Genomic DNA, 10,201 nt, shown 5'->3' on the forward strand with positions numbered 1-10,201 from the left:
GCACTTAGGAGCCTAAATAACAATGATGTTGTCAAACTGAGAATTAGACAGAAAATATGGCGGAACAATGTAACACAAAGCTTTTAATGTATTGACCATTTCCAGGGCATCGGCCAGCAGTCGTTATACATACTGTACAACGTGCTTTTTGTCTTTCCTTTCAAGCTTGGGAAAACTCCTTTCACCCACCAATTGTAAATCCATGAAGCACATTATGAGGTGGAATTGAACCTGAACTGGATCCTCCAAAAAGTGTTTTTCCCTTTCAGCGAATCCACACTGATGTGAGCATTGCCATCAGCAAACAAACAGTTAAGAGAAACTCTAGATTCACAATCAGCTCAATAATGGAAGTCTACTAGCCGGTAGTCATGTCTGCTCCCCCTTAGACAGGGATTGTCGGTTAATCCAAGGCTGGAGCTCAGAGCAATGTCCATATTTGCTTCCATGCCAGTCAGCGCAAACATCCCTCTCAAGGGCCTTCATTTACCTCTCATGGGACAGCAGCAGTGCTGTATATGACACACAAATTCATCCAGACACAGCCTGAAGATTAAAACTTCTAAATAACTGGGTCATTATGATTAGGTGTAAGTTTGGTTCAGACCTGGTTAAGGTTAGCCATGTGTTTTGGATGGTTAGGTTTAGGGTTTTATGTCAATGAGAAACCTCACAATGTTCCCACAAGGATAGCAATACAAACATGAATGTGTGTGTGTGTGTGTGTGTGTGTGTGTGTGTGTGTGTGTGTGTGTGTGTGTGTGTGTGTGTGTGTGTGTGTGTGTGTGTGTGTGTGTGTGTGTGTGTGTGTGTGTCAGTGTCAACTTCCCCTGTCCTAAATGAGCTGGTATCAACAGTTCCACATTGAAGATTTTTCAAGGTCAGCTTGGCTCAGTCGGCCATGAATTATTTAGTTTGAGCAAGATCTGTGCCTATTTGTTCCATTTCTCACTGTCCAGTTCCCCTCAGATTCAGTCAGCCCACCGTGACCAACATGTCCTATAAAACAACGATGGAAAAAGAATTTACAGCTCTCATGATAAACTCTTCAGAGCAATTTAACACAGTTACCTTGAGAAAGAATGTATTGGAAATACGCAGGAGGATGAGCCAATACTAGTAGTTATCAAGACATTAGTGTTCTGAGCTTCCCAGGATCCAGTTAATGAATGAATGAATGAATGAAATGTTGACGAATTCTAACTGTATGGATTTTACTGGGACTGCATTGAACGTGTCATGAGGACGAACTGACGCAGTGCAACAAGTGGGAACTGTTGGTAGGAAGTTAAAAATATAACACAGGATAACTTCATGACTCAACTGGCATTTATTATACATTCAACAATATATGTTTAGTGAGCATCATGTCAATGATACACGACAATTATACAGTAGTTTGCTGGAATTGCATCAGCAAATTTTCCATGTGAAAAATGAAAAGAACCCACACATTTAAGCAAAGTATTATCACAGCTTGTTTGTCTTTGGCACTGTGACATGTTTTTATGCTTTTAATGGAAGCTATTGAAGCATTGCACATCGAGTAAATTATTTGTCGGGCCCTGATGTTTAATGTTTGTAACCAACACTACCACTACAATTTATTTTAATCTACAATGATGAAGGCAAAAAAAAAAAATCAGCGATAGAAATTCAGACTTAATATCATGGTTATTCATCACACATCAGTTGTGAAGTAGACATTCTTAAGAGATTAAAGCTACCAAAACTTATGTGCAGTCATTGACTAACTAAAAGTAAACCTCTCACATGCTAAATGCAGAACTTATGCTGATGATAACGGAGGCAGGGCATTGTTGTTTAGCTAAGAAACAACTGGGTCACTCGAGTTAAATATTACACAGAGAAGGAGCTGGACGGACACATAAGAATGAGATTCTCTTCACCATGTTAAAGCAGATCACAGCACTGGGATTATCGCCTTGAACTAAGGGGTCATAGTTCATGACACGGGTTGCCTTGTTTGCCCGTCTCCACAAGTATATTTGGCTAGAAAAGGTTTACAACAAACCTCTTTTATGTTGAGCCAAATCTGAACAAAACAACACAACAAAAAAAACAACAAAAACAACAAAACATTCAGGTTTGATCTGTCACTTGGCTCTGAACAGTCTTCAGCCAGATGAATTGTTGGGAAATCTTCCAGGGGCAAGCAATAGCATCCTCCCCGGGTCCAATGTTTTAACATCAGAGGAAATCCTAGTCCCTGGGCGACGACCGAGCAGCTCACCCCATCTCTGAAGTGGCTTCAAACACACATTTCATCGCCTCACATTTGTATTTATTACGTTGGACCCCTCTTTAATGCAGTGAGCTCACACCATAATTGAGGTCAAGAAACTTGGAAAATAAATCTCTCGAGACACATTGCCTGCAAAACGGGTTCGATTAAAGAAAAAGAAAAAAAAAGGGATGGCACTCAGATGGCACGACCCTCTTTAGGAAACACCTCTAATTAATATTGCTCATTTTCACAGTACAGTATGTACAGTATCTCCCCACCATCATACCCGCATGCATAATCCAGACACTTTCTCTTGATTAACAGATTAACACTAATGCCATCTGACCACAATGAACCGGCATAATCTCCATCTCGTGCCGCCCAGATTTGTAACAACAACCAGCTACTCACCGGTGGAGTAGGCTGTCTAATGTCCGTGGAGGATCTATAAATAGAAAAGCTGGACTGCCAATTTGCCAGAATATGAAAAGATCATCTCACACAGCGAGTGACCAGTCACATGCATCAACATGATGCTCTGGCTTTTTTGCGAGTAAAGGTCATTGGCTGACAGAGTACGCACTCAATAAATGATCCGGAGGAGATCAATAGTGCTGCCTCCAGGACACACACACACAAAAAAATCATGCAAACAGACTGAAAGATTAAATAAGCACTTCTTTGAAGCACAGAGGAGGTGAGAAAGGAGTGGAAAGGGAAGGGTTGAGTAAGAATTAGCTGCTCTTTCTGCCTCATCCCTCTCTCATCTCACATAGGCTAGGCGGAGGGAACTGAGGCGTACGCACATCCAGGGCTAAAATTAGCTCTGCTGCAGCTGCAGGGCCAGACGTGCTGGGATGGGTCTGTGTAGCAGCCAAGTATACACACGCTCAGGGTTCCACAAATTAACAAGGTGAGCCACAACATTCAAACACGCAGGTGAACACAGACTTTGTTCTGCCTGCATCCTAAGCAAATGTTTCAAATGCAAATGCCGACACACAGTTTGAATACGACAGTGACCCGGCCCCATGTTGCCATAAACTGGAAAGGTTTAATCCATAATAATACAAGGCAATAAAGACAATGATATTATTGCTATCTTATGACTCATAATAATAATATCACCGCCTTTGATGACATGATTCTAGCAGTTTACTCACCCTCAGGGCTGGATCTTGCTTCCGTTGTTTTTAGAGCACAGACACTTCAAGATAAAGCCACACCTATGTGTTATTCATCAACCAATCCCTTGAGAAATGACTGACTGCACCTTTAAAAAAGTGTCAACATAGCCACAAGTTCACTGAGCGTTCAAACTGCAGGCACATGACCACTAAATCCACAGTATTTAGCATTGCTGCTGACAGTGTGTTCATAGAGTGTGGAAAGAGATTAGCATTTAACTTTACTCCAGAGGAAAGAGGGCAAACATTGACACATAAGGCGCTTAGTAGTCTGTTCAATGGACCACCTTGAGAATTCATGACCTGCGAGGCAGACCACACATTCATGTCCACATCCTGGATTGTGGAGAGGCAGTGCATTCATTCACTTCTTATTCAAAGTCCTTTTGAACCGCATTTGAAAAGGGTGTAGCCTACACTACACAGACCCAAAACACTTCAAACGACAACCAACAGTGTTGTGTGAAAATACAGTAACAATGACAACAACATTTTGGCTCCGCATGGTGCACTGTAGCAGATGGCGGAAATTACATAACCCAGATATTGATAGAATTGTAGTAGCTCTAGCCAAGTTAATAAGCATAAGTAAACCAGCTCTGCCCAGTTTATCTTGCCAATGCGACACCCAGAAGATGATCTCGGAAATTTACAGCCACCTAATGTATGGGACTTGACATATCAGTGCAACAGGATACATTAAAAAGATTTCTAAACAGCCGGCTGGATTCTGAAGCACTTATTTCCAACCATATCCCGGTTACCACAGTCCTTTTTCAGCACTTTCCCAGCCCAAATTTGTCATTATATGACAACAAGGAGTCACTGGCTCTAATTCAAAGAGTCCAGAAATCAACTGGGCTTTGGCACCTACTCAACTTCAGACAGGCGCTAAATCGTGACCAGCAAGCTGAGCAGGAGGTTAGAAGCGAGAAAGAAAAGGCGCATCCATACAGCATGAGGGTGTTGTCGCAAATCAAACCTTGGTAAATCCATCCTCAATATCTAACTAACTAGACTAGAGGTCACCACAGACTTTTTTTTAATTGTCAAGTTCTGTTAATGAGCATTAAAGTTTAGCACAACCTAACTGCACTGTTTTCCAGGCGAAATGTAAACAAACTGAAATTGCATTTCAGTTTGATCGAGTCTTGTGTATATATGGGCACAGAACAAAAGTGGCAGAGCAAGTTGTCAGACAAATTCCATAACATGGTCTAAGCTGCTGCCATTTCCAACAAAATCACACAATAATAGGTACTTTAAGGTTGTGTTGCAATGACAAAAGTCGACAATTCCCCTCCAAACAAACTGAATCCAGATATTGTCCATTCAAGCTACTGTCAGTTACAAGACATAGCTATTGCTAAGCACAAAAACCACACTTGCTGTTTGCAATAATTTCCATGAGTCCAAGAATTTTTTTGACCGAAACAAAAAAGGTGCCTGAGCTCTTGACCTTCACTCTTGCAGTCATAACACACCCACTACAGAAATTCCACAGATCACTCTTATAAAGCTTGATTTTGGGTGAGAGCAGCTGCAAATGAATGATATTTATTTACTTGCAATAAATGTCAAAACGCCCACCTTAGCTTCCTTAGTTTCTCAGTAAGCTCGCTTCTTGAATGGCTACACAGTTGAGCAATTTTAGTGGAAGAGGTGTTACCGCTTCATGCAACACATTTTGTAAACTAAATATCCCTGAAAATTCAACTCATGGTCCAGTGCGACTCATAAATGTTTTTTTCTTCTTATATTTTTTGACTCCTGTGATTCTTATGCAAAATATACTCAAAGTTGAGTAAAGTTACTCAAGTAACTTTGAGTATACAATGCCCAAAAGTAAAGTTAGGAGATAAAGTTAGGGAGGCCAAGCTGTTTGGTGACATACTGCAGAGAGGAGAGGAAGAATGTGAGAAATGGAAGTGCCAAGCAAATGAAGGGAAAGAAAACCTAAAGGTTCACACGTGATAAAGGAGGAGAGGAAAAGGATAGAAATGGAAAGATAAGTCACACAAAATAGGTCTGGCCAGAGGACGGCGACTTGCTGTCTTCTGATGGGCAAAGAGAAAGCTAATACATATGTTAGTATTACAACAAATAAAATGGACTGGGCACACCCATTAGCATTATTAATCTCTAAGCAAAACAATACTTGGCAAAGCTTCTAAAGTGCAGGCGAAAACACAGGCCAGAGTCTGTGTCATGGTGGAGTAGTGCAGTCATAAAAGAACAATGAAAAAGCCTGTCAACCCTTTCAAAGACACTACTCACCTTCAGGGACTCTGGAGTGAGTCTAATCAAATCTATTATGGCCGCACTGTTTGGCAGCACACCGAACATTCCAAATACATTTTGAGACTGCTACTTAAGCCGCTGCATTAGTATGTGACATGAAATCAATGATAATCACCACAGTGAAGTGAAAACATAAGAACAAGTGAAAACATAATACACCACATTTGCTGCTGCAGTGTTTACAACCAAAATGCGCTTCACTGCAACTGAACAAATGAATAATGATACGTTCGTTTATTTGCAAATCAGCCTGACATTATGCAACTCCGCCTCTTCCACCCTCTGGAGAGACAAGTGTGAACTCACGTTTGCCTGTCAGCGCCACAAGACACTCAAGAGCGCTGGAACCAGGGGGCCACACTGCACATTGTGACAACCAACACAGAGACAGACCTCATACCTGGCAACGTGTTGACTCAGCTGCAGCAAAGATCTCGCTGGCTGCCAACAACGCATCCAGCTTATTTATTATTTTTGATAAAGAGAACCTGCAGACAACAGGTGGGCAACACAGTCACAACAGGAACAAAATAATTTTGCTCAACAGATGTATTTTTTGCTCAAAATCAGATCACAAATTTAAACTACTCAAACAGCACATTCTGCTAATAGTGCGTAAATGATCACAATGTTTAATACATGTCCTACCGAAGGCTATCCTACTCTCACCAAAGCAACACTCCCACATTCTTGTGGGAAGCTACTGACATGGACTTGACCGATTATGAATCCTGGAAAACTTGACTTGATAACAAGCCACATTAAGAGCATAGCAAGTGATAGTGATTAACAACTCGACTGATCGGTTGAGAGCATTTTGGAGCTAAACCAATCAGGGGGCTTAGACTCCGGGTCATGAGGAGTATTAGGCAGTGTTTTCTTAGTTGTCAGTCAGCGGAAAAACAAGAAAAAAATAAACTGAAAAGGATCACTCACTTAACCTGACTGCCTTTCATGAAACAATGCATAGAAGTGTGACATAGGAAGTCTAACTTTGGATCAATTCTCAACAGATGTCAAAGGTTTTCTAGATGGCATGACTGCATCACACAATATCGAAAATGGGAATCCTTGCAGAAAAGAGTCATGACATTTAGGCAAACAAGACCAGCAAAATTGATGTCCTTTATTTGCAGCAACAAGCGAAGACACTATATTGGCAAATTTGTATGCATTTGGCAGTTTATTCCAAAACATACATTGCTATAATTCTAGACAGCTATAGAAACCATAGCAACATGGGCAACACTAAGAAAGAATTACTGCCTCAGCAAGCATGCTTAATTGACATCTTTTTATTGTCATCTAAAACTGACCATGAAAGTTCCATGAAAGCAAGACTTGAGTGGGCATTTGCATGCATGAAATGACATCTAAATACAGTTAAAATGTGAATTAGGTGCTTGTCTTTACATTCTGTAAGATAAGCAGGGAGTTGAATTTCCAGTCTCCTGCATAATTCAGTATGATATGTACTTCTGTTTTAAAAGGCAAAAGTAAAGAAGAAATCCAGCCTCTATTTTACCCACACACAGATCAGGCTGTTTAACGTGAGCACTGACTTTTTTCCCACTTATGAAGCTAACATGATATGAAGTTTTAACAGTGCATTAGAAAACGTCTTCGTGAAGTCAGGAAACGAAGAAAACATCGAAATGATCCCCACCATAATCCATGCAATGCTAATTACTGCTTTGATCCCTGGAGTGTGTTCATCACCAGAGGCAGTAGGGCGGCAACAACCACTACAGTTTTCCCGTTTTGTTTTGGTGTGGAGGCGCCTTAGTAACACCACAACCGCTGCAGATGACTCACACACAAGGCTGTGCATCACTTACCATCATATTGTGCAAGGGAATTTAATATGAGACACCATTTAGCTCCTTATGTCACAGCTGAACTGCACTGGATAGTTAAAGTAGGTAAATGGAGTGTTGTTCTATACACTGCTGCTCCGATTATAGATAAATCCCTACAGGAATACACCAGCTAAAAAAAGTAGAACTCAGGGTAAATGGCTGAATGTTGGCAAGATACAAAAGAATGTAGTTCTAAAGCCAACCATGTCACAGAGATATGGTCCCTCGAATCTATTTTTGAGAAAGAATCAGCTCAAGCCTCAGTACAAAGTCCTTAGATGCTTGCATAACAAGGAAAGTTAAATATCAGTCGAAAATACATACACTTTTCTGAAAACTAAGTTTAACGCCACAAAACTTTGACCTCCAACACATAGTTTAACCACTCAACTGGCTGTTTTGTAGGAAGTAGGGAAATGTACACCAATAATCCTTTTGCTTTCAGGAATTTCCTTTGAAGTTCCACGGCAAGTCAATTTCACCACCAGGCGATCATGCACATCCTCTCTAGTCATAGCTCTTCTCTTCATACCCTCCTTAATCCCATCGTCTTCATCAACTTCTTTTTCCTGGTACTTCATTTAAATCTAAATCAATAAGTGATGGGGACAATTCCAAAAACTGGTTAGAAGGAATTTGATGAGGACAATGGCAGGATGCTGTATATTTTGAAACTAACCACATTGTTATGATAGAGAAATAGAATTAAAACGGAGACTTGGCAACGGATTCTATCAAGACTTTCACCCCCCTTGGATCTTTGAGTTGGACACACCAGATATTAATGGGAAAAACAACATTCATTGAACATCACTACCATTAAGATCGTATCATACATTATTCTCCCTATATCTGCTTCCCTTTATGAGTGACAATATAAAAAATAGCACATGCTTAGTTGATAAGAAGGCCACACTTAATCATTCGTAAGTCAACTATTAAGACAAGAGCAGACTGTGAGTTGTGTTATGCAAATAAGCACACGAAGCATAATGCCACGAGAATAATTGTCATCTGAAATAGTTCTTGAGTTCAGAGGACGGGTTGCGCTGGTTGATCTGAGACTCTAAACAATAACAAATAATGTACTTCGTCATTGTGATAGTATGTAAGGATGGTCATATGAGGAAAAGTATTTTTAGCATCTTGAATAAGAATGTTTTTGTCATGAGATTACATCCCCGCGTCTTACATTCATGTCATATACCGTATGACTTAATGATATACCTGTAGTCTTTATAGCTAGGTCGATACTTTTATTTTTCACAGTCTGAAATTAGTATTTCACTACAAGAGATTTATATAATAGTACTTAAGCTTAGTAGTGTCCGATAATAACCTGCCTACTGAAACTGTGTGAACAGCAAACAACTCAAATATTCAAAACATGATTAAAACAGATCACAATATTCAAACTCATCTGCTTATGGTGCACCTCCCCTTAAACCTTCCCATCAAGGTGAAGTTAACTTCAACAGTAAATAAAAGGATGCGTGCGTGCAGACGAGCAAAACACACAGCCGAGAGCGACAGTGGAAACAGAGAACATGACATTACTTCAAGTTCCAACACGACCTGAGCCGCAGTTTTGGGTTACCTTGAGCGCCGCTGCTAGCTCGGAACACTTGGGTGCTAGCCACGGCGGCTAGCTACCATCTTTCCCCGCTGCCACGACAGCTTGGACCCGTCAGTGACGCGGATAAAGCGGCGTTAGCCCCTTTAGCTAGGCTGGGCTCGGCGTGACAGCTGACAGACATCCACCACCTCAGTCGTGACCAGGCCGACACGACTGGGCGACTATGTGACGTAGAAACAACGCTTTACTCCCGAGTTAGTGCCCGCTGGAACCTCCTCCCCGCGGGGATCCATCAGCAGAGCCCAGTCAGCAGCACTTGACTGCGGCTACCTGAGAATCCCTGGCTGTCTTTTTATTGAGCTTCCAACTGTTGAGACTCACCTGGAGCAGCGGCTGGTTGTCAGGCGGTGGTCGTCAGGGGCATACGGCTGATGCTTGCTCAGGGCGCCCACCCCGATCAAGTGTCTTCACTCCTTCAGATCCCCGTTGGTGGGAGCAGCACCTCCTCTGTACGACCGCTCCACACTGCAATGGTGCTGCTGACTGAGCCTGAGAGAGATCGTTCCCCCGACTGAGCCGAGCACCAGTGATGCATTCAAGATTATCGGACAAAAACAATCAGCTTGAAATAGGTTCAGAATAGCAACACAGCGTGCGCTTCTACAAATCCCAAATGTTTACAATAATCCGCATTGTTCTTTTTCCTGGAATGAGTCGAATTCGGTTCTGGTCAATTATAAATCCCGATGGCATATATTAGAGAAATTCCATGTTGGCCACTTATCGTGAAACCACCTGTCCCGACATTCAAAGACGTATGTGAATTCATCATTTGCGATCACAGGAATGCAATGGGTAAGGTGTGGCCCTGGGGCCTCACGCGACCCTTGGACTTTTACATGTAGTCAGTGAGGGGTGAAGTCCAACCTTCTAACCAGGCAAATGAATGGTTCAGTTGTAGTTCTTGGAATGAATGATGCAATTCATCCATTCGTTTTCTATAAAAATATCCCGGTTAGGTACGTTTACA

At 41.6% G+C, this 10,201-nt stretch overlaps 1 protein-coding gene across 5 annotated transcripts in view; it reads right to left on the minus strand.

Moving 5' to 3' along the window:
* LOC128765735 (hyccin 2-like) overlaps positions 1 to 9,820 on the minus strand; it is a 34,022-nt gene extending 24,202 nt beyond the window's left edge. Inside the window, exon 1 of one of the 5 annotated variants that reach the window (XM_053876751.1) lies at positions 9,553 to 9,820. The gene's annotated coding sequence lies outside the window, so the exon portion shown is untranslated. Of the gene's footprint in view, positions 1 to 9,192; positions 9,389 to 9,552 lie in introns of those variants that run through there. The other 4 variants (XM_053876749.1, XM_053876752.1, XM_053876753.1 and 1 more) reach the window with 4 other exon arrangements.
* Between the last annotated feature and the right edge of the window lie 381 nt (positions 9,821 to 10,201).

Source organism: Synchiropus splendidus, chromosome 10, assembly GCF_027744825.2.
Source record: "Synchiropus splendidus isolate RoL2022-P1 chromosome 10, RoL_Sspl_1.0, whole genome shotgun sequence".
NCBI classification, from domain to species: Eukaryota; Metazoa; Chordata; class Actinopteri; order Syngnathiformes; family Callionymidae; genus Synchiropus; species Synchiropus splendidus.